Source organism: Nicotiana tabacum, chromosome 8 (genome assembly GCF_000715075.1).
Source record: "Nicotiana tabacum cultivar K326 chromosome 8, ASM71507v2, whole genome shotgun sequence".
NCBI lineage: Eukaryota > Viridiplantae > Streptophyta > Magnoliopsida > Solanales > Solanaceae > Nicotiana > Nicotiana tabacum.
Window position 1 is genome coordinate 101,983,760 of NC_134087.1, and position 24,992 is coordinate 102,008,751.

General features: G+C 41.1%; 1 long non-coding RNA gene across 1 annotated transcript in view; it reads right to left on the minus strand.

The window, feature by feature from the left end:
• The window catches only part of LOC107797536 (uncharacterized), a 30,357-nt gene extending 25,936 nt beyond the window's left edge, over window positions 1-4,421 (minus strand). The window contains exon 1 of the long non-coding RNA XR_001650709.2: window positions 3,674-4,421. This is a non-coding gene — a long non-coding RNA (uncharacterized LOC107797536). The remainder of the gene's footprint in view (window positions 1-3,673) is intronic.
• Window positions 4,422-24,992: the final 20,571 nt, after the last annotated feature.

Sequence of the window (24,992 nt, forward strand, 5' to 3'; positions counted from 1 at the left end):
CGCAAAAGCAATCCCAGCACCGCAGATGCGGTAACAGCTGGGCAGAAATATGAAATTTCGAGGGCTTAGTTTCTAAAGTTGGAAATTCAATTTGGAGCTCGGGAGAGGGCAATTTTGAGAAGAAATTGAAGAGGAGATCAGTGGGTAACAATTCTTTAACCCTTTCTAGTTACATTCCATCAATCTATAGTTAGTTCATCATTTAATTTCGGATTGGAGATGAAAATTGGGGGAAAAGTTGGAAGAAAGTTCTTAGACCTAAAATTCGACTTTTGATTGGGAATTTGACCTTAGATTTGGATAATTTTTGTATGTATGAACTCGTGAGAGTATGAGGATTTTGAAAATATAAATTTTACCCGATTTCGAGACGTGGTCCCGAGGGGCATTTTGGTCATTTTACCTAATTTCGCGTATTATCTTAGAATTTCTTTGTAGAATCAGTTACTTGAAGTGTTATTTACAATGCAATTTAATTGAATAGATTTGGGCCATTTAAAGTCAAGTAATCATGGCAAGAGCATGGTTTCAGATTGATTATTGAGCCGGTTCGAGGTAAGTGGATTGTCTAACCTTGTGTGGGGGACCTACCCCTTAGATTTGGTATATTTGATAATTCAAATGCCTTGTACGTGAGGTGACGAGTGCGTACTTGTGCTAATTGTTGGAAATCCAGTTTTCATTAAGTAATTACTAGTATGCTTCCTTTCCTGTCTGTATTACTTGCACCATTAGGCCTGTTGTTAGCTTAGCGAAGAATGTCTAAGTGACTTAATTGCTTTACTTGCTCAAACTGCCTTACCTGAATTTCTGTGTAGCATGCTAGGCTAGAATTACTTGTTTGCCTTAATATGAAATTTGCCATTTCTAAATATTTTCCTGTTGCTGCTGTGTATTTACATTTGGGACTACGGAACGGGATTCTGGTAGATCCCCGCGCATAATGAGTTGGACTACGGGACGGGATCCTGAGAGATCCATTGGATATTCATATTTGGGACTACATGACGGTATCCTGGGAGATCCTAGATTGTTATTTTGATGCTGAACTGTATTTCTTTCTGTGATTACCTTGTCTCTGTAATAGTTGTTGTTGCCCTTTCTATCTTGTGACACTTTTATTGCTGCACTTATTTATATTGTTTTGTTCTACACTGTTGAACCTTATACTTTATTTAACCTCAGTTGGGCCCTGACCTTCCTCGTCACTACCCGACCGAGGTTAGGCTTGACACTTACTAAGTACCGTCGTGGTGTACTCATGCCCTTTCTACGCATGTTTTTCATGTGCAGATCCAGGTACCTTGACTCAGACTTACCATCCTTGAGGCAAGGCGACCCTACGGAGACTTCGAGGTATATCTTCCGCGTCAGAAAACCGAGGAGTCTCTCTCTATTCTCTCTTGTAGTTACAACCATTCTGTATTTACTTGTTCTAGAGTATTCTGGAGTTTGAGCACTATGTAATAACCTTAGCTTGTGATTCATGGGTTTCCGGGTCTTGGAAGTATGTATTGGTTTGAAAGTTAAATATTGTATATGCCGAGCGGCACTTTTAAACATTGTTTTATCACTCTAATTCTATCTTAAATTGTTTAATTTCCGCAATTTGGTTTATCTTCCGCAATTTAGGTTTACCTAGTCGTAGAGACTAGGTGCCGTCACGATGGTTCACAGAGGGCGAACTGGGGTCGTGACAACATTGAATCAAGCTAAGGCTAAGCTAATTAGGAATCGGCTAAATAGGAAATCAATTAACTCTTAATATTATCCTAATCACCTTAACTAAACATTGAACCAAACCTAAAGGAGAAACAAACACAAGAGGAAAAATAGAACAAACAATTTACCAAAACCTAAACATTAAACCTAATTAAATCTGAGCCTAAGCAAATTGAATTTCTAATGATGAGATTTTAAACATGCTTCAGTTACTCTAGCAAGACAGATGCCAGTAATCAAACTAACAGTCAAAAAGAAAAGAAAAAAAACCTAAATCATGCGTCTAAATAAGAAAACTGAACATGCAAATGGAAAAGAAACAAAAAACAAGCATGAGAGTGAAAAGAATTACCTAAATTCATTTTAAAAGACCGGACCAGCTACGAATTTGACCAAGCTTTCACAAGGTAACATAAACTTGAACTAACATTAATCGATTGTTCTCAACAAGAACAGTCGGCTAATGAAAGTTTGGGGTTCAAACAACCAAGCATTGACCCGAAATCAGAAGAAAGAGGAAAAATTAGGGTTCAGGGGATCTTAGATTTGAGATTCGAAGAAATTGGCAGCGATTTTAGGAAAATTGACTGTAGTTTTGGGTCCAAAAGGGTGTGAGGAGTATGGGGTGTGATTTTGGGGTTATTTTGGTGACTTAGGGTTTTTAGGTTTGGGTTTCGGATCTAAGATTTGTCACACATCCTTTTTACCACCCGAGGGGGATATAAGGGAGTTTTTCCAATTAAAGTGACATTATTCGAATTGGGATTATTTTACTTATTTTTCAGAGTCGCCACTTGGAATAATTTATTTTTTGGTGCCCCAAGTCACCGGTTTATTTTTAAATCCCAAATCAAGGAAATTTTCGACTTTATTTAAAAGTCTGCGAACCAAAAATTCTAGATAAGGAATTCTGTTAACCCGAGGAATGTTTTAAGCATTCCCGGGTTTCATGATTTTAGCATGGTCGCTTTAATCATACTTGGCTTAATTAAATTGTCTAATTACTTATTTTAGAACCTATGTACATCTACCCTCCCTTAACCGCTTTTAATTGCTTGACTCTTCGTATTTGGGAATTATCCTAAAATGAGTCACGCAAACGTGTACTCATTTCGTTTGAAGCGTCAAGAATTATGTCACGCGTACGTGTATACAATTAATCATTCTTTATTATTATTAAGAAAAGTTTGGCTGAAATTACACGAACGCATACCTCGATTTATTTTGAAAGTCGAAAATATGTCACGCGAACGTGTACACAATCACGATGATAGATTAAATCGCGCCTAAAGTATTATAACGTATTTGGATCATTTATTTTCCAGGTTTGGGATTGTTGTAAGGTCAAGAGTTATGTGTAGAAGTGTGAAGTTTAATTACTAGGATTATTTACAATGAATTGCTTTTTTCATGTTAAAAAAAAAATTGCAATTGTTTCTTATGGAGGAGATATGGGCTAGCTTATCCATCTGGTTACCGGTGTTTTCATTGCGGCCCAATTAATTTAACTCATGGTCTATATGTTTTAATGAATGCAAAAGGGTCAACTATTTTCAAGATCAAATACTAGCCCATTAATATGAACGAAATTCCTTAATTCTAAATAAAAAATAAAATCTTGTCCAGTTGATGTAGTTAGCAAAAACCATGAAACATACAAAAAAAGGAATCCAAAGTCCTAATAAGCATAGACCAATGTAATAAACAAAATGGCATGACAAAATATCTCGTGAATTCCAATGTTTAGCATACAAAACCAAGAGGCAATATTCATCAATTTAAACCAAATTTCCATAAGCTTTACGTAAACTAATCATGAGCGCATTCGAAAGCTTAAACAGACAGAAACTATAAAATTATCAGTTCATCAAATATCTAACAATAACTTATAATCATGTAGCTTAATAAAATTGAAGAAAAGAGGGGGAAAAAGAAGAAGATAAGAACGAACCTCAAATCAATAAACTTTCTTCAATATTCAAAAGGCGAATTTGTACAACACAGTATCGTTCTGACAGCCAAAGTGAAATTTCATTAACGGAATCCAGGTCGGAAACCTCGTCGTTTGACTCAAAGTGCAATAACTTGTCAACTTCGAGCATGAATTTGGATGGATTTTTGATTACTCAAAACTTTGGTTAAATAGCCATTTGAGATAGTACATCAAAGGGGAAAGCAGAGATTGAAACGATTAAATCCAAAAGGAAAAGAGAGGGCCTGCCATTGTTCCGATTCTTTGAAGTTCTTTCTTTGCCCTCTTGTATGTAAGTGTCTTTTTAATTAGAAATCTACACTTTGGGAGTATTTTATTTCTAGGAGGTGGGAGTCGGCAGATTCTTTCTATTGGTGTGCGTCGCCAATTATTGATGGTATGCGGCTGAGGTGTGTAGATTTAGTGCGATGAAGTTGGTTTTCGGTGAGATGGGTGGTGGCTGCCGATTTTTTAGTCTAGGTTTTTGTTCTGTTTTTGCAGCTGCTTCAGTTGCGTTTTCTGGGATGTTCGGAGATGATTTGAGGTGAATTGGAGCTGATTTTTAATGGATTTCGTGGTTGATTTTCATGGCTTTTTGGAATTGAAGTTTGGATAGTAATGGAGTATGTTTGGTGGAAGAAGAAAGGCAACAGCTTCTGTGTTTTTGTTCTTTGAGAAAGAAGCTAATGCGTAGGTTTTATTTAGAGTTCTAGAGTCCTTTCTTTCATCTAATTAGGTCTAGGTCTAGAGATGGAAAAAAACCTAATTTTATTAGGTGAATGCTATGGGCAAATGGGTTGTGGGCTTGGATTGGGTTGAACAAGAATGGGCTGGTGTTTAAAATTAATTGGGTCATTTTAGGAATTTGGCCCAATTTTAAAAGAAGCAAGATCAAAAATATGTTCTTCCTATTTTCTTTTTCTTTCTTTTTTTTCTTTTTTTTAATCAATTAAAATCCTAAATCAATCTATTTTTGTAAAAATTAAAATTCTTTATTTATTTTTAACATTAAAATAACTAATTAACTTAAAACTAAAGAAAAATGCTAATTTTAAAGACTAAAATCTAAATATGTAAAAATGATCATTTTTGTGATTTTTACTTATAAAATTAATTCTCACATGCAAATTGAACTTAAGATGGCATGAAATTAAAACGTGATAATTTTTTATGATTTTAAAATATTAAAAATGTATGGAAATGCAACTAAATAAAGAAAAACTCCTAAAAATTAATTAAAATTATTTTTGGTCTATTTTTAGGAGTTATTTTCATGTAAGGTAAAAATTAGGTGCTCACAGCTGCCCCTCTTTGCTCGGAAACATGAAGAGTTTTCGGGCAAAGATAAAGTGAGCGACTACGAGCAATTTTTGCCTGTTTGAAACTCCATTTGGAAGCATTTTGAAAAGTTTGACCGAACCTTGCTTCGGAGGTTGCCTACATATCCTGGCTTTAAAGGAATCGGGTCGGTGTAGTTCTGGAAGTTTTGGTAGCTGGGACTACCGAGAAACTGTGATTTCACTGTTGTTGCTGTTATTTCTGCTTGCCGAGCTCCTTATTACACCAAAATGAAAAATAAAAAGCTAAACTAGCTAAGTCTATCAACTACGAGTTACAAGATTCCTATCTATAAACCTTCTAAAGTTTGATCTTGAGTCTTCACTGGTTCTTCCTGCAGACTCTGATCTGAATCTTGATAGTCATTAACTGCAACAGCCGGTTCATTCTCCTTCAGTTTTTCGGATCAAGGCGGGACATGCGAAGCTTGTGACTTCAATCATATCTTGAGCAGTCCGCATCTTTTCTTCGCTTCTACACTTAGAGCTCACTTCTTTTTCTTGTTATTATTTTCTTTTATTTGAATTGAGACTTCTTCTTTTGGCTACCTCGAAACTTGTGCCTCAAGGTAAGAACATGTTCAGGCACCAAAACAAACAAACGAACAAAATTTTTCTGCCCCAGTTTTCACTAGGAAAATTGTGTGAGTTATTTTAAAAATCTAAACTACTTCTTTATTGAAAGCAATAAAAATCCAGGATTGTGTATCCACGGGAGAAAAGAGATTAGGTAGTGTAGCCCTATATCTAAAATGAAATTAAATGGGGATCGGATGCCCTAAGTTGGAAAGATTACCAGGTTATGCTGGCATCAACTAGGGAGTGGGAACCTATACTAAAAAAGACTACCAGGTTATACTGGTAGCAGCTAGGGAGTGGTACTGTAATGACCCAACCGGTCGTTTTAAGAATTAACGCCCCGATACCCTATTAACTGCATTCCCAATGTTTGTTTCTGCTATTGTGAGTTGTAGGGAGGGTTTATATAGAGTTTCGAAGAGTTTTGGGGCACATAGTCCCTAAATGACAGCTTAAGTTTTGAAAATCTAACCGTAGTCAGAACACTAGATGGCCTCGGAGTGGAATTTTGATGGTTCTGTTAGCTCTGTTAGGTGATTTCAGGTTTAGGAGCGTGTTCGGATTGTGTTTTGGAGGTTCGTGGCTAATTTAGGCTTGAAATGCCGAAAGTTGAATTTTTGAAGTTTTCGTTTTGATAGTAAGATTTTGATCCGAGTGTTGGAATGGAATTACAGAAGTTTGAGTAGCTCTGTAGTGTTGAATGTGACGTGTGTGCAAAATTTCAGGTCATTCAGATGAGGTTTGATAGACTTTTTGATTGAAAGCGTATTTTGAGAGTTTTTGAAGTTCTTAGGCTTGAATCCGATGCTAATTGGTTGATTCGATATTGTTTGAGGTGTTTGGAAGATTTGTATAAGTTTGGATAGTGGTTTATGACTTGATTGCGCCTTTGGTTGAGGTCACGGGATGATTTTGGATGGTTAACGGGAAGTTGGAACTTGGAGTTTGCAACTGAAGCTCTTTGAGTTGCTGTCATAACCGCATCTACGGTTGAGAGGCCGCAGATGAAACTCCCGCATATGCGGAGTTTAGCCGCAGAAGCGGCCAGCTAAGTAAAAGCAAGGAGCCGCAGGTGCGGAAGGATTCACGCACCTGCGTGACCGCAGATGCAGTGAGTAGGTCGCAAGTGCTGATTTTGGGACTTTAATGAGTTTTGCAGGTGCGGTCCCATGACCGCAGAAGCGGATTCGCTGGGCAGAACATATAAATAGTTGCCTTCGCGAATTTGGGTTATTCTTTCACCATTTTCATCCGGGAATTGAGCTTTTGGGGAGGTTTTTGAGAGGGAATTCACGGGAGCTTTGAGGAGGTAAGATTCATGGAACCTAAACTCGTTATTATGGTGATTTTATCATTCTAAGCATGAAAATTTAAGGAAAATCAGTGGTAAATTGAGGGTTAGGGCTTGATTAATTAGAGACCTTTGAGTGATGATTTGAGGGACCATTTGAGGTCTGATTTTGATACTTTTGGTATGACTGAACTCGTGAAAGTGTGAGGGTTCTGAAAATGTAAATGTTACCCGATTCCGAGACGTGGGCCCAAGGGGCGTTTTGATCATTTTACCTAATTTCGCATATTAGCTTAGAATTTACTTGTAGAATCAGTCACTTGAAGTGTTATTTAAGTTATGCAATTGAATTGAATAGATTTGGGTCATTTGGAGTCGAAAACTCGTGGCAAAGACGTGGTTTCAGGTTGACTTTGAGTCGGTTCGAGTAGGGGATATTCCCCTTAGGATTTGGTATTATTGATAATTGAAATGCCTTGTACGTGAGGTGACGAGTGCGTACTTGTGCTAATTATTAAAAATTCGGTTTTTCATTAAGTAATTACTAGTATGTTTCTTTTCTTGTTTATACTACTTGTAATTTAAGCCTGTTGTTAGCTTAGGAAAGCATGTCTAATTGACTTAATTGCCTTACTTGCTCAAACTGCCTTATTTGGATCACGTGCAGCATGCTAGGTTAGAAATGCCTGTTTTACCTTGGTATGGAGCTTGAATTGAATTGTGTACCCTTTTTGTTGTTTGTGTGTGTTTACTTTTGGACTACAGGACGGTATCCCGGGAGATCCCCCTGTATGTTTACTTTGGGACTCCGAAACGGTATTCTGGGAGATCCCCCTGCACATTTACATTGGAACTACAGGACTACACCCGGTAGATTCCCCCTATACCAAGTATTTATATTAGGGACTACGGATCGGTATTCTGGGAGATCCCCTTGCATTATGAGTTGGACTATGGGACGGTATCCCGGGAGATCCACTGGATATTTACATTTGGGACTACAGGACAGTATCCTGGGAGATCCCTGGTTGTTATCTTTGTGCTGAGCTATCTTTCTTTCTATGTTTACTTTGCCTCTGTAGTAGTTGTTGATGTCCTTTATATCCTGTATTACTTTTATTATTGTACTTACTTATATTGTCTTGTTCTACATTGTTGAATCTTATATTTTATTTAACCTCAGTAGGGCCCTGACCTTCCTCTTCACTACCCGACCGAGGTTAGGGTTGTCACTTACTAAGTACCGCTGTGGTATACTCATGCCCTTTCTATGCATGTGTTTCATGTGCAGATCCAGGTACTTCCACTCAGACTTATCACGCTTGAGACGAGGCGCTTGTAGAGACTCCAAAGTATATCTGCCGCGTCCGCAGACCGAAGAGTCCATTTCTACTCTCCCTTTTGTATTAGCCCTTCTATACTTTCGTTTCTTTATTAGACATTTTGGAGTTAGATGTTTGTAGACATTCAAAGGCTTATGATCATGAGATATCGGATTTTGGGAAATGTTATTAGCTTCGAGAGTTGTTATTATATATGCCGAGCAGCATTTTAAATATTATTTTTATTTCACTATTTTGGTTTTTAAATTATTATTTCTTCCGCGATTGTTGTTTATATTTCGCATTGTTAGGCTTACCTAGCCATAGAGACTATGTGCCATCATGATGGTTCACGAAGGGAAAACTGGGGTCGTGAGAAGTTTGTATTAGAGCTCTAGGTTCATAGAAGTCATGAATCACAAGCTAGTTTATTAGAGTCTCACGGATCGGTACGTAGACGTCTGTACTTATCTGCGAGAGGTTATGTAGCTGTTAGGAAAATTTTCACTTCATTTGATTTCCTTGTCGTGCGAGATTTTGATGTCACAATTCTAAACTTCTATCTTTTATTCTCTCATAGATGGTGAGGAGACGTGCTACCTGAGATTATCAGGCACCCATGCCTCCTACTGCAGTCATCAGAGGTCGGGGCTAGGGTAGAGGCCTAGGACGTGCACGTGGTACAGCCAGAGCACCCACACGAGCTGCCACTGAGGTACCACTAGCAGTTCCAGCCGGAGTCTAGGCACCTGATATGCTTACTGCTACTACTACTCCAGCTCTTCAGGAGACTCTTGTGCAATTCAAGTGCATGTACACCACTTTGGCTCAGGCAGGGTTGCTTCCCCTTGCTGCAGCCACATCTCAGGCCGGGGGAGGAGCACAGACTCCCGCCGCCCGCACTCTTGAGCAGTGAGTGCATGTTGATCAGGTCCCAAAGATTATTCCTGTACAGCCTGTAGTCCCAGGTCAGGCCGAGGACAGGGCAGTGGCTTTAGAGGATGAGCAGCGGAGACTTGAGAGGTTCAGGAAGTATGATCCTCCTATATTCAGTGGGTTAGCATCAGATGATGCCTTGGGATTTATGGAGTGCCACCGTATCCTTCGCACTATGGGTATATCAGGATCGAGTGGGGTTTCCTTTACTGCCTTCCAGCTTCGAGGAGCCGTCTATGAGTGGTGGCGCACCTATGAGTTAGACAGTCTGGATGAGGCTGCTTCAGTGACTTCGACCCAGATTTTAGATATGTTCCTGAGAGAGTTTGTTCCTCAGAGCCTCAGGGATGCATGGCGCGCAGAGTTTTAGCATTTGTGCCAAGGTACTATCACTGTCTCGGAGTATGTTATCTGTTACACTAGCTTGGCTATACATGGCACAGCCTTGGTTTCTACTGTTCGCGAGGGGTTCACCAGTTTATTGAGGGGCTTATTACCAGCATCAGGTATAGCATGGCTCGTGAGTTGGAGATGGATATTTCTTATCAGCAGGTGGTGAGCATTGCTAGGAGGATTGAGGGTATGCATGCTAGTGAGAGAGAGGAAATGGAGGCCAAGAGGTCTCGAGAGTCGGGCCATTATTCTGGTGCCCGTGCCCTACCTAAAGGTCGTCATGGTAGGGGTTATATGAGTCGCCCCGTTCATTCAGCTCTTCCAGCAGCTAGTGGTATTCCAGCTCCTCCTAGGCCTTAGGAGCCTTATTATGCACCTCCAGTATCTAGTGCACCTCTTATGCGGGGTGCTTTCAGTGGTCAGTCTAGCAGACCTGGACCGAGTCAGTCACAACCACCACGTCCTCCCAGAGCTTGTTTTGAGTGTGGTGATACAATCCATATGGTGAGGGATTGCCCCAGACTTAGGAGGGGTGCACCTCCATAGACTTCTCAGCCACAGCGTGCCCCGCAGAGTTCTCAAGCTATGGTTACAGCTCCAGTTGCTACCCCACATGCTTAGCCATCTAGAGGTGGAGGTTAGGGAGGTAGAGGTCGCCCTAGAGGGTGAGACTCGGCCAGATACTATGCCTTTCCTGCCCGTACTGAGGATGTTGCCTCTGATTCTATCATCACAGGTATTATACTGGTTTGTCCTTGAGATGCATCAGTTCTATTCAATCCGGGCTCCATTTACTCTTATGTGTCTTCTTATTTTGCTCAGCACTTGGGTGTACCTCGGGATTCTTTGAGTTCCCCTGTTTATGTTTCTACTCTTATGGGAGATTCTCTTGTTGTGGACCGCGTTTATCGGTCAAGTTTGGTTGCTCTTAGTGGTTTTGAGACCAGAGCCGATTTATTGTTACTCATCATGGTAGATTTTGATATTATCTTGGGCATGGACTGGTTATCGCCCCATTATGCTATTCTTGATTGTCATGCCAAAACCGTGATGCTGGCTATGCTAGGTGTACCGCGTGTTGAGTGGAGGGGTGCTTTAGATCAGACTCCCAGTAGAGTTGTTTCATTCCTTAAGGCTCAGCTAATGGTTCATAAGGGGTGTGAAGCGTATCTAGCTTATGTAAGAGATGTCAGTATTGATACCCCTTCAGTTGATTCAGTCCCAGTAGTACGGGATTTTCCTGATGTGTTACCAGCTGACCTTCTGGGCACGCTGCTCGATAGATATATTGATTTTGGCATTGATCTGTTGCCGGTAAATCAGCTTATTTCTATTCCTCTGTATCGTATGGCTCCTCCTGAGTTGAAGGAATTGAAGGATCAGTTACAGGAATTGCTTGATAAAGGTTTTATTCGGCCCAGTGTGTCACCTTGGGGTGCTCCTATTTTGTTTATGAAGAAAAAGGATGGATATATGCGTATGTGTATTGATTATTGCCAGTTGAACAAAGTTACAGTAAAGAACCGTTATTCTTTTCCTCGTATTGATGATCTGTTTGACCAGCTCCAGGGCGCATGAGTGTTTTCTAAGATTGACTTGCGCTCATGTTACCATCAGTTGAAGATTCGAGAGCTAGATATCCCAAAGACTGCTTTCAGGACTCAGTATGGGCATTACGAGTTCCTTGTTATGTTATTTGGGCTGACCAATGCCCAACAGCCTTTATGCATTTGATGCACAATGCGTTTCGGCCATATCTTAACTCGTTCGTCATTGTCTTTATTGATAATATTCTGGTGTATTCCCGGAGTCGAGGAGACTATGAGAAGCACCTAAGGACAATGCTCCAGACTCTGATGGAAAAGAAGTTATATGCTAAGTTCTCGAAATGTGAGTTTTGGTTGGATTTCGTGGCATTCTTAGGCCACGTGGTATCGAGTGAGGATATTCAGGTGGATCCAAAGAAAGTAGAGGCAGTGCTGAGTTGGCCCAGACCATCCTCAACTACAGAGATCCGCAGTTTTCTTGGCTTGGCGGGTTACTATCGTCGTTTTGTGGAGGGATTTTCATCGATTGTAGCCCCTATGACCAGGCTAACCCAAAAGGGTGGTCTGTTCCAGTGAATGGAAAAGTGTGAGGCGAGCTTTCAGAAGCTCAAGATAGCTTTGACTATAGCCCCAGTTTTGATATTGCCTATAGGTTCAGGGTCTTATACCATTTATTGTGATGCCTTGAGGATTAGCCTTGGAGCGGTATTGATTCAAGATGGTAGAGTGATTGCCTATGCATCCATACAGTTGAAAGTACACGAGAAGAATTACCATGTTCATGATCTCGAGCTAGATGCCATTGTTCACGCCGTAAAGATATGGAGTCATTATTTGTACGGTGTTCCTTATGAGATTTATACTAATCATCGGAGCTTGCAACACCTGTTCAAGCAAAAAGATCTTAATTTGCACCAGAGGAGGTAGTTAGAGTTGTTGAAGGACTATGATATCACTATTTTGTGTCATCCGGGCAAGGCCAATATGTTAGCCGATGCTTTGAGTGGCTGGGCAGTATGTTTGGGGAGTTTGGCTTATTTACCAGTAGTAGAGAGGCCCATGGGGATGGATGTTCAGGCCTTAGCCAGCCAGTTTATGAGATTGGATTTTTCGGAGCCCAGTCGGGTTCTAGCTTGTATGGTTTCTCGGTTTTCCTTATTTGATTGTATCAGGGAGCGTCAGTATGATGACCCTCATTTGCTTGTCCTCAATGACAAGGTTCAGCATGGTGATGCCAGAGATGTAACTATTAGTGATGACGGGGTATTGAGGATGCAGGGTCGGATTTATGTACCCAATGTTGATGGACTTCGGGAGTTGATTCTAGAGGAGGCCTATAGTTCGCGATATTTCATTCACCCGGGTGCCACGAAGATGTATCAGGATTTGAGACAACACTATTGGTGGAGGAGGATGAAGAAAGATATAGTTGGATTCGTAGCTCGGTGCCTCAACTGTCAGCAGGTGAAGTATGAGAACCAGAGACCGGGTGGGTTGCTTCAGCAGATAGAGATTCCGGAGTGGAAGTGGGAGCGGATCACCATGGACTTTGTAGTTGGGCTCCCATGGACTTTGAGAAAGTTTGATGCTATTTAGGTGATTATGGATCGGTTGACCAAGTCCGCACACTTCATTCTTGTGTGTACTACTTATTCTTCAGAGCGATTGGCGGAGATTTATATCCGGGAGATTGTTCGTCTGCATGGTATCCCAGTTTCCATCATTTCAGATAGGGGTACTCAGTTCATATCACGATTATGGAGGGTCGTTCAACATGAGTTAGGTACTCGGGTGGAGTTGAGTACAACATTTCACCCTCAGACGGACGGGCAGTCCGAGCGCACTATTCAGATACTTGAGGATATGATCCGCGTGTGTGTGATTGAGTTTGGAGAGTCTTGGGATCAGTTCTTGCCATTGGCGGAGTTTGCCTACTATGACCAGGCTGACCCAAAAGGGTGCTCAGTTCCAGTGAACAAAAGAGTGTGAGGCGAGCTTTTAAAAGCTCAAGACAGCTTTGACTATAGCCCCAGTTTTGATATTGCCTATAGGTTCGGGGTATTATACCATCTATTGTGATGCCTCAAGGATTGTCCTTGGAGCGGTATTGATGCAAGACGGTAGGGTGATTGCCTACGCATCCATACAGTTGAAGATACATGAGAAGAACTATCCTGTTCATGATCTCGAGCTAGCTGCAATTGTTCACGCCGTAAAGATATGGCATCATTATTTGTACGGTGTTCCTTATGAGATTTATACTGATCATCGGAGCTTGCAGCACCTGTTCAAGCAAAAGGATCTTAATTTGCGCCAGAGGAGGTAGTTAGAGTTTCTGAAGGACTATGCTATCACTATTTTGTATTATCCGGGCAAGGCCATTATGTTGGCCGATGCTTTAAGTCGTTGGGCAGCATGTTTGGGGAGTTTGGCTTATTTACCAGCAGTAGAGAGGCCCATGGCGATGGATGTTCAGGCCTTAGCCAGCCAGTTTATGAGATTGGATCTTTCGGAGCCCAGTCGGGTTCTAGCTTGTATGGTTTCTCGGTCTTCCTTATTTGATCTTATTAGGGAGTGTCAGTATGATGACCATCATTTTCTTGTCCTCAAGGACAAGGTTCAGCATGGTGATGCCAGAGATATAACTATTGGTGATGACGGGGTATTGAGGATGTAGGGTCGGATTTGTGTACCCAATGTTGATGGCCTTCGGGAGTTGATTCTAGAGGAGGACTATAGTTCACGGTATTTCATTCACCTGGGTGCCACGAAGATGTATCAAAATTTGAGACAACACTATTAGTAGAGGCGGATGAAGAAAGATATAGTTGGATTTGTAGCTCGGTGCCTCAACTGTCAGTAGGTGAAGTATGAGCACCAGAGAACGGGTGGGTTGCTTCAGCAGATAGAGATTCCGGAGTGGAAGTGGTAGCGGATCACCATGGACTTTGTAGTTGGGCTCCCATGGACTTTGAGAAAGTTCGATGCTATTTAGGTGATTGTGGATCGGTAGACCAAGTCCGCACACTTCATTCTTGTGTGTACTACTTATTCTTCGGAGCGATTGGCGGAGATTTATATCCGGGAGATTGTTCGTCTGTATGGTATCCCAGTTTCCATCATTTCAGATAGGGGTACTTAGTTCATATCACAGTTATGGAGGGTCATTCAGCATGAGTTAGCTACTTGGGTGGAGTTGAGTACAATATTTCACCCTCAGACGAATGGGCAGTCCGAGCGCACTATTCAGATACTTGAAGATATGCTCCACGTGTGTGTGATTGAGTTTGGAGGGTCTTGGGATCAGTTCTTGCCATTGACGGAGTTTGCCTACAACAACATCTATCAGTCCAACATTCAGATGGCACCGTATGAGGCTTTATATGGTAGGCGGTGTAGATCCCCGGTGGGTTGATTTGAGCCGGGTGAGGCTAGATTATTGGGCACAAACTTGGTTCAGGATGCTTTGGAGAAGGTCAAGGTGATTCCGGATAGACTCCATACAGCCCAGTCCAGACAGAAGAGTTACGCGGACTGGAAGGTTCGTGATGTTTCCTATATGGTTGGAGAGTGGGTTCTGCTTCGGGTTTCGCCTATGAAAGGTGTTATGAGATTTGGGAAGAAGGGGAAGTTGATTTCGAGGTTTATTGGCCCTTTTGAGATATTGAGGGGTGTTGGGGAGGTTGCTTTTGAGCTTGCCTTACCTCCCAGCTTGGGAGGAGTTCATCCGGTATTTCATGTTTCAATGCTCCAGAGGTATCACGGTGATCCATCGCACGTGTTCGATTTCAATTCAGTCCAGTTGGACAAGGATCTATCTTATGTCGAGGAGCTAGTGACAATATTGGACAGGTAGGTTAGAAAGCTGAGGTCAAAGAACATTGCATCAGTAAAGGTTTAGTGGCGGGGTCAGCCGGTCGAGGAGGCGACCTGGAAGACCGAGCAGGATATGCGCAGCCGTTACCCTCATCTTTTCACCACTTCAGGTATGTCTCTATGCTCGTTCGAGGACGAACGAATGTTTAAGTGTGGGAGGATGTAATGACCCGGCCGGTCATTTTAAGAATTAATGCCCCGATCCCCTATTAACTGCATTCCCCGTGTTTGTTTCTGCTATTGTGAGTTGGGAGGGTTTATTTGGAGTTTCGGAGAGTTTTGGGACAGTTAGTCCCTAAATGAGAGCTTAAGTTTTAGAAATCTGACTGTAGTCGAAATAGTATAAAGACGGCCTCGGAATGGAATTCTGATGGTTCCGTTAGCTCCGTTGGGTGATTTCGAGTTTAGTAGCATGTTCGGATTGTGTTTTGGAGGTCCGTAGCTAATTTAGGCTTGAAATGCCGAAAGTTAAATTTTTGAAGTTTTTGGTTCGATAGTGAGATTTTAATCCGTGAGTCAGAATGGAATTCTGGAAGTTGGAGTATCTCTGTAGTGTTGAATGTGACGTGTGTGCAAAATTTTAGGTCATTCGGAAGAGGTTTGATAGACGTTTTGATTGAAAGCGTATTTTGAGAGTTTTTTAAGTTCTTAGGCTTGAATACGATGCTAATTGGTTGATTTAATGTTGTTTGAGGTGTTTGGAAGATTTGTATAAGTTTGCATATTAGTATATGACTTGTTTGAGCTTTTGGTTAGGTCTTGGAGGCCTCGAGATGATATCTGATGGTTAACGGGAAGTTGGAACTTGGAGTTTGCAGCTGAAGTTCTTTGGGCTACTGTCATAACCGCATCTGCGGTTGAGAGGCCGCATATGCGGAATTTAGCCGCAGAAGCGGCCAGCTGAGGAAAAGCAAGGAGCCGTAGGTGCGGAAGGGTTCACGCACCTGCGTGACCGCAGATGCGGTAAGTAGGTCGCAGGTGTGGTTTTTGGGACTTTAATGAGTTTCGCAGGTGCGGTCGTTTTTCCGTATTAGCGGAACGGCAGGTGCGGTCCCATGGCCGTAGAAGCGGATTCGCTGGGCAGAACATATAAATAGTTGCCTTCGCAAATTTGGGTTATTCTTTCACCATTTTTATCTGGGAATTGAGCTTTTGGGGAGATTTTTGAGAGGGAATTCAAGGGAGCTTCGAGGAGGTAAGATTCTTGGAACCTAAACTCGTTATTATGGTGATTTTATCATTTTAAGCACGAAAATTTAAGGAAAATCAGTGGTAAATTGAGGGTTAGGGCTTTATTAATTAAAGACCTTTTAGTGATGATTTGAGGGACCATTTGAGGTCCAATTTTGGTACTTTTAAACACGTGAGAGTGTGAGGGTTATGAAAAATGTAAATGTTACCCGATTCCGAGATGTGGGCCCGAGGGCATTTTGGTCATTTTACCTAATTATGCTTATTAGCTTAAAATTTACTTGTAGAATCAGTCACTTGAAGTGTTATTTAAATTATGCAATTGAATTGAATAGATTTGGACCATTTGGAGTCGAGTACTCATGGCAAAGATGTGGTTTCGGGTTGACTTTGAGCTGGTTCGAGGTAAGTGGCTTGCCTAACCTTGTGTGGGGGACATTCCCCTTAGGATTTGGTATTATTGATAATTGAAATGCTTGTACATGAGGTGACGAGTGCGTACTTGTGCTAATTGTTGAAAATCCGATTTTCATTAAGTAATTAATAGTATGTTTCTTTTCCTATTTATACTACTTGCAATTTAAGCTTGTTGTTAGTTTAGGAAAGCATGTCTAATTGACTTAATTGTCTTACTTGCTCAAACTACCTTATTTGGATCACGTGTAGCACGCTAGGTTAGAAAATACATGTTCTACCTTGGTATGGAACTTGAATTGAACTGTGTACCCTTCTTGTTGTTGTTGTGTGTTTACTTTGGGACTACGAGACGATATCCCGGGAGATCCCCCTGTATGTTTACTTTGGGACTGTGAAACGGTATTACGGGAGATCCCCCTGCACATTTACATTGGAACTACAGGACTGCACTTGGTAGATTCCTCCTGTACCGAGTATTTACATTTGGGACTACAGATCGGTATTCCAGGAGATCTCCTCACATTATGAGTTGGACTACGGGATGGTATCCTGGGAGATCCACTGGATATTTACATTTGGGACTACAGGACGGTATCCTGGGAGATCCCCGTTTGTTATCTTTGTGTTGAGCTGTATTTCTTTTTGTGTTTACTTTGCCTCTATAGTAGTTGTTGTTGTCCTTTATATCATGTGTTACTTTTACTATTGTACTTACTTATACTGTCTAGTTCTACACTGTTGAGCCTTATATTTTATTTAACCTTAGTAGGGCCCTGACCTTCCTCGTCACTACCCGACCGAGGTTAGGCTTGGCACTTACTAAGTACCGCTGTGGTGTACTCATGCCCTTTCTGCGCATGTGTTTCATGTGCAGATCCAGGTACTTCCACTCAGACTTATCACGCTTGAGACGAGGCGCTTGTAGAGACTCCGAGGTATATCTGCCGCATCTGCAGACCGAAGAGTCCCTTTCTACTCTCCCTTTTGTATTAGCCCTTCTGTACTTTCATTTCTTTGTTAGACATTCTAGAGTTAGATGCTTGTAGACATTCAAAGGCTTATGATCATGAGATTCCGGGTTTTGGGAAATATTATTATTTTCGAGAGTTGTTATTGTGTATGCCGAGAGGCATTATAAACACTATTTTTATTTCACTTTTTCGGTTTTTAAATTATTTCTTCCACGATTGTTGTTTATATTCCGCATTGTTAGTCTTACCTAGCCGTAAAGACTAGGTGCCATCACGATGGTTCACGGAGGGCGAACCGGGGTCGTGACATGTACCCTATGTTGGAAAAGATTACCAGGTTATGCTGGAAAAAATCATCGGGTTATGCCGGAAAAGTTCTTGGGTTATGCCGAAAAGGTCATCGGGTTATGCCGGAAAGGTCCCCGGTTTATGCCGGGGAAGGTCATCGGGTTATGCTGGGGAAGGTCCTCGGGTTATGCCGGAAAGTTCCTCGGGTTATGCCGGGGAAGGTCCTTGGGTTATGCTGGGGAAGGTCATTAGGTTATGCGGGAAAGGGTCCTCGGGTTATGTCGGGGAAGGTCATCGGGTTATGCCAGAAAAGGTTCTCGAGTTATGTTAGGGAAGTCATCGGGTTATGCCGGTAATATCCTCGGGTTATGCCGGGGAGGTCCACGGGTCTTGCCATGAAAGTCTTCGGGTTATGCCAGAAAAGGTCCTCGAGTTATGCATGGGAAGTCCACGAGTTATGCCGGGGAGGTCCACGGGTTATGCCGGGAAAATCATCGGGTTATTCTAGAAAAGGTCCTCAGGTTATGCCGGAGAATTCCACGAGTTATGCCGGGGAGGTCCACAAGTTATGCCGGGAAAATCATCGGGTTATTCCAGAAAAGGTCCTCGGGTTATGCTGGGGAGGTCCACGGGTTATGTCGGGAAAGTCATCGGGTTATGCCGAAAATAGTCCTTCGGTTATGCTGGGGAGGTCCACGGATTATGTTGGGGATCAACTAGGGAGTGGGACCCTATATTGGAAAAAGACTACAAGGTTATGCTGGCAGCGACTAGGGAATAAGACCCTATGTTGGGAAAAGGTTAACAGGTTATGCTGGTATCGGCTAGAGAGTGGGAACCTATGCTACCATGATTTTGAATTTTTCCTCTTTTCTTTCTCTTCATTTCAATTCAACATCATCATCATTTTTTTCAGAGAATGAGTAAATGCGGGAAAGAATTTTGGAGGAGACTTCTCTTTTTTTTGGAGGTGTTGCTGCAGAGCTATTTTTTAGCCTTTGCGCCCTTTCTTTTGGTTGCACCTACTTCATGCAAGGTTGATTTTGGATTGCACCTGTTTTCTGTTTTTTTTTTAACAAAGAAAAATTTGTTAGTTTGAAGCGGTGGTTGGTTTTGTGGCCTTGATTATTTCAATCAATTGTTCTTGGCCCTTTCAACCGCAACTGGTTGCTTCCTGAATATTGATTGCATTTCTGAACCTGGATAAACCCTGGCTTTTCCAGACTTTGCCATGATGATTGGTTGGTGGAACTCAACCTTTTCGACACTATCTTGCCTTCGTAGCCTTTTCCTTCTGATTTTTTTTTCCTTTTTTTCCTTTTCTTCGGAGCATTGGGCTTGGCGTATTAGGGAACTTTTTGGCTCTTCAAACTTTGCTGCAATGGCTAGTCGCGTGAGACTTAACCTTTTCCAACTTTATTTCGCCTTCGTAGGCCTTTCATTTCTAGCTTCTTTCTTCAAACTTTAATTTCAGATCATTTGGGTACCTTGGCTTTTCAAACCTTTGTCGAGACAGTTAGCCATTTGGCACTCAATCTTTTCAACTTCATTTGCCTTTATAGGAACTTCAATTTGATTTTCTCCTTCGAAGAGTTTTGATTTTGAACTATCGGTAGCCATGGCGAGTCGAGGTCGACTTGATGCCCCTAACGAGGCTGGGTGCCTTTTTGCACATTAGCTTATGTCAAACGAAAGCCCTGTAAATCAGCCTTGTCATCCCTTCTTTGTCTCAGTTTGGGAATAGAGTTAGACTGAAAGGGATTTAAAGGAAAAACAAACAAAGGAATTGATAAATGAATTTAGACAAGAGGTATCCCTTTTTGGGGAAAGGAAAGAAGGACTTATCTGGAGTACATGCGGACTTCAATGAACTTGACATGCCTTTTGGACTGGATGCCTGATTTGTGTAAACTGTCCGGCTCTCAGAAATTCATCACAACTTTTGCCTCAAAATCGAAAACCTTGTCAGGACTCTGTCGATGCCGATGGCTGTGAGGATCCTCTTTTCGTTCAAGGACGCCCTTTGCGGGTTTTCACGAACTGAACTCTCTCATTTCTCTTCTCACCATCGCCTCATAGTGCTCTTTGTGAGTTTTCACTAACAAGACTCTCTCATTTTGATTTATTTGCTTACTGCCGCCTCAAGGTGCCCGTGTGGGTTTTCACCAATAAGACTCTCACATTTTATTTCTCTCATTTTTACTGTATCGGATCCAAGTAACTATATTCTTGGTCCTTGAACATTCTCACCGATTGATTGGAAGGACTTGAACAAGGTTTGGGTAAAAAGGATTTTGATTAAGTTACAACTTTGGAACCTTTTGGGCGGGATCATCGCCGAACTATTATAACATCTGCCCTGGTTTCACTTATTGGGGGACTTTGGATTTTTATTTTGGTGTGACTGAACCCCAAAGAGAGGTTGCTTACGTATCCTTTCAGAATCAAGTCGAACGTAGTTCAGGGAACTTTTTTTTTATTTTCTTTTTTCTGTTTTGTTTTGTTCTCTTTATTTTTCCTTTCCTTTTTTCTATCTTTTTTCATCATTTTTTTTTCATTTCATTTTCTTTGTCTTTTCTTCTCTTTTCAATTTTTTCCATTTTTCATTCATCATTTTTTCAATAATAACTTCCAGGTTCCAAATAGGGTAATCAAAGAATGGGAGCCAGCTCAAAGAGTTTGCAAAGGGTTGAATATTTTGATAGTGAGAAAGAAAGCCTTTTTCATCCCAATCGGAGAACATTAATGCTATATAGATGATCCAACAAAGTACCTTTTGACTGCATTTGGATTGACAGTTGTTTCAAGGACATTTCCTTCGATGTGTCACAAGTACAATGCACTCTTTTGGCAATACTCTGGTTGCAATGTATGGACCTTTCCAAACTGAAGCCAATTTTCCTTTAGCTATTCCGATTCTTTGTTTTATTTCCTTAGATCTATTTTCATTGCAATCTAATTCTTGATTCATTATTCCGAGGTCTAACAGCGTTTCATGATCTGGGCATGAAGTCCGCAAGCATGTAATGTTATATAAATCTGCATTTCAACGGAACTAAAAAGAGAATAAGAAAAGTGATAAGATTAAGAAAAGAGATATTCCTGGACAATGAAATATTAATTTCATTTGATTTTTTGATTTTTGATTTACTGATTTTTTTCAATTTTTGAAGATAGAAGGGTTTACATCGGAAAGTAAGACAACAAATTAAAACATTCAGATCACACCCTAAGATAATCTGGGCACAGAAAGGATAGCAAGACTGGCTACCGAGACTCCCGTCTGATGGGGAACTTTTAGGCATGGCGACCGTCTTTCGGCTTTTCTTCTGTCTCGGCAACGGCTGCAATAGCCTTCAGTGCCGGATCAAATTCCTCATCTTCACAAATTATTCTGACTATTGGCCCGATGTTGTGGGTAGGCAACAGATTGTTCATCACATTAAGAGCTTCTTCATCCCGAAAAACAATTCTTTGTGCTTCAATCAAATCTTCAACTGCCCTTTTGAGGGTCCAACAGTCCTCTGTATTGTGTCCCACTGCTCCAGAGTGGTATTCACATCTAGCATCAGCTCGGTGCGAGGGGGACTCGGGGTTTGACCGGTTCGGGGCAACTGGCTGCAATAGATTTAGCTTGATTAGTTTTTGGAACAAGCTTAAATACGATTCACCAATAGGGGTGAACTGATTCTTTCTGAAAGGCTCTCTTGGGCGAGGATTGTACTGAGGAACATTTGGTTGGGGATTATATGGAGCTTGGTAATGATGGGCATTTATGGGAGGTGGAGCTCGGTTTTGTGTAGGATATTGTGGCCGCGTGTAAGGTCGCGTGTTCATCACCGCATAAGGAGGTAGTGCCACGGCATAAGCAGCATCTTGAAGGGGATAATAATGTGGTGGGACCATAGGAGGCATATACGATTGGCTGAATGACCTAAGGGCCCCCCTCGAGCTTGAAACCAACATGGCTCCCTCTTCACTCCCATTTCTATTCATCAAACCATCCGAACCATTCTGAGAGGCCTGTGATGTGGCCTTAAAGGCAGTATGACTCAAGATTCGCCCTATTTTTAAACCGTTTTCAACCATTTCCCCAATTTTGATAGCCTCAGCATACGGCTTTCCCATAGCGGACATCATATTCTAGAAGTAGTCCGCCTCTTGGGCCTGTAGAAAGACCATGACCATTTCAATTTCATCCATTGGAGGCTTTACCCTGGCAGCTTGCTCATGCCATTTGATAGCATATTCACAAAAGCTTTCCGCGGTTTTCTTTTTCAAGTTGGACAAAGAGTTTCTGTCGGGAGCGATGTCCATATTATACTAGAACTGGCGGACAAAATTTCGGGCCATATCATCCCACACATGACAATGGGTAATTTCTTGATCCGTATACCACTCAGAAGTGATTCCAGTGAGGCTTTCCCCAAAATAGGCCATTAGCAGCTCCTCTTTTCCACCAACACCTCTTAACTGGTTACAATATCGTTTTAGATGAGTGACCGGGTCTCCGTGCCCATTGTACTTTTCAATTTTTTGCATCTTGAAGCTAACTGGCAAGTGGACATGTGGAAACATATAGAGGTTAGAGCATGAGACACTCTTTTGGGCACTCAGACCTTGCATGTTTTTCAGGTTTTTTTCCAGGCTCTTTATCTTCCGAGCCATTTCCTCCTGCTCGGGATTTTTAACGACCTTTACTTGCTCCACCAAGAGATCATATTGTGGAGGTAGAGTGAAAGAGTATGGGGTCACATATGCTATTTCTGACTGAAACTGTGGACCCTGAAAGGTGAACATTGGAGGTTCAACATACGATAGTGGCAAAGTTGGTTGTGCTCTGGCGTAAACTAGTGCTGTAGAGAACAATATTGGTGGTGCACAGGAAATTGGCGCATGGGGGCGAACCACAGAAGGCATGCCAGGAACATTGGATAACATTGAAGGGTGCCCGCATGGGATGAGTGGGTTGGGCACAGGGGCGTTGATAACCTCACCTGACCTGGGGATCAACTCAGAGAACCCAGGGATTGCACTTGGCGGTTCCCTACCATTAGACCAGGCATCCCACATTTCCAACATGCGGAGACGCAACATCCTATTCTCTTCAGCAACTGCTGATTCTGGTTGTGGAATAGCCAGTGCTAGGCTATCCTCAGGATCGATGATTTGTAGATGGCTTTCAGAGGCCATAGGAACCTTTCCTTTGGATCTTGTGAAGGAGGGGAGGCTAGACTACCAACAAAACCAACCACCAAAACCTGGATAAGTTGCACACCCAACAACCTTGTTAGTTTTGAGACGCTTAACAGATAGGAAATCGCATGTTTGGATGCAATGCACCTAAACAGTTAAACATTTCTACCATGTATTTGAACAGTTGCATGTTTCATCCCGGCCTTAACTAACCGTTTTCACTTTGTACCTCTTTTCTTCATTTCTGCCTCTCTTTAATCACTCTTGATTTTTTTATCTCGTTTTTGCCGCTCTTTTATTTTTGGGCACTCTCTTTTTCTCTTTTTGTTTGTCAGTCTTTTTTTTCTTCTTTTTTATCACTTAATTTTTCTTTCTCTCTTTTTTTCTAATTTATTTTTCGCTCAGTTTTATTTTATAGCTATGATCGAATTCGATGGGGATTGCCTACGTATCATGACGTCGCATGAATCAGATCTTGCGTAGTTCGGGAAGATCGAGAATAGAGTAAATAATCTAATTCTTTTTTTTTGTTTACTTTTTATAAAACTCAGTCCATGAAAGCTTTAAGAAAAAGAAAAACATATTCTCTTTGAATTTTTTTGTTGGAATTTTCGAAAGAAAGGAAATAGTTTTTTGAATTTTGATTTTGATTTTGATTTTTTCTTCCAAAAAAAAGACTTCTAAATTTTTTTTTTCTTTTGATTTGCACTTTGGGAATTTCAGAAGAAAATATTTTTTTTTTTGTTTTCTCTTTTTCTAAAGAAGAAAGAAAATGTTTTTGAATTTTGGATGTTGCCTCTTAATGTTCGAAAGAGGGGCTTTTAAGAAAATATTTTGAATTTCTACGTTTTTTTATTACAAAAGTACTTCTAAAGAAAACGAAAATATTTTTGGACTTCAATTATTTTATGACATTTACGAAAGAAAGAATTTTAAAGGAGGAAAAGATTTTATTTTTTTTGGATTCCTTTTTTTTTTACTTTTGTTTTTTGGAAAAATATTTCAAAATAAAGGAAATTCGTATTTTGGATTTTGATTTTTTATTTATTTTTTTCCGTATGAAAGACTTCAGAAAGAAGGAAACTACTTTTTTTTAGTTTTAAAAACTTCTCTTTTTTTTGAATTTTCTAAGGAAATGCTTCTAAAGAAGGAATTAAAGGAAATTTTATTTTATTTTTGGATTTTTCTAAAAAAAATTTGGGCCCGGAACCGATGAGGTTTGCCTACGTATCTCACATCCGGTGAGAATCAGACTTGCGTAGTTCGGTCAGTTTTGACGGAACAGGGGAAATATGACACTTGAAAATTTTGGCTCATTTTGAATTGACTTTTCTTTTTCTCTTTTTTTTTCAAAATTTCGGCAGAGTTTTGGGACATTTTCGAATACCAGGGTCTTCAGAACCGGGCTTTATTTCCTTCCTACATCACTCTTGGTTTTTCTCTTGATTTTCTTTTCCTAGACATGTAAGCCGAAACAAATAAATATTCACATAGCACGTAGGATGCATCAGGATGGTCTGTTATTTTGGGTACACTTGTCCTAGACGGACCCAACCCCTGTGTTGAGTCCCCAAGGTCAAATGCACGTGATGCAAATAAACGCTCCTACTAGGGATCTGGCATGAGGTTACGTTATTCTAAGTTTAAACCTGGGGTTGTGTTCTAGACCTGGCTTACCCAAGCGAACAACTCGAGCCGAAGAGGGGGCAACGTGCCAGGAGCACGAAAGCCTACCCGGCCTTGTTGCTGGCCCAGCCTCGTTCTATTTGTTATAACTTCCAACAGAAAAAGTGGGTCACACGAACGTGTGCACCATTTTTTAGAAGACTCAGAAGGGAGGCGTAGGGAGACAGTTTAATACAGTTCAAGTAATATCAAAGCGGTAAATAAACAACAATTAGCACATTAGGTCCACAAAATACAGTAATATCAACAATAAATAAAGCCAAGTAAA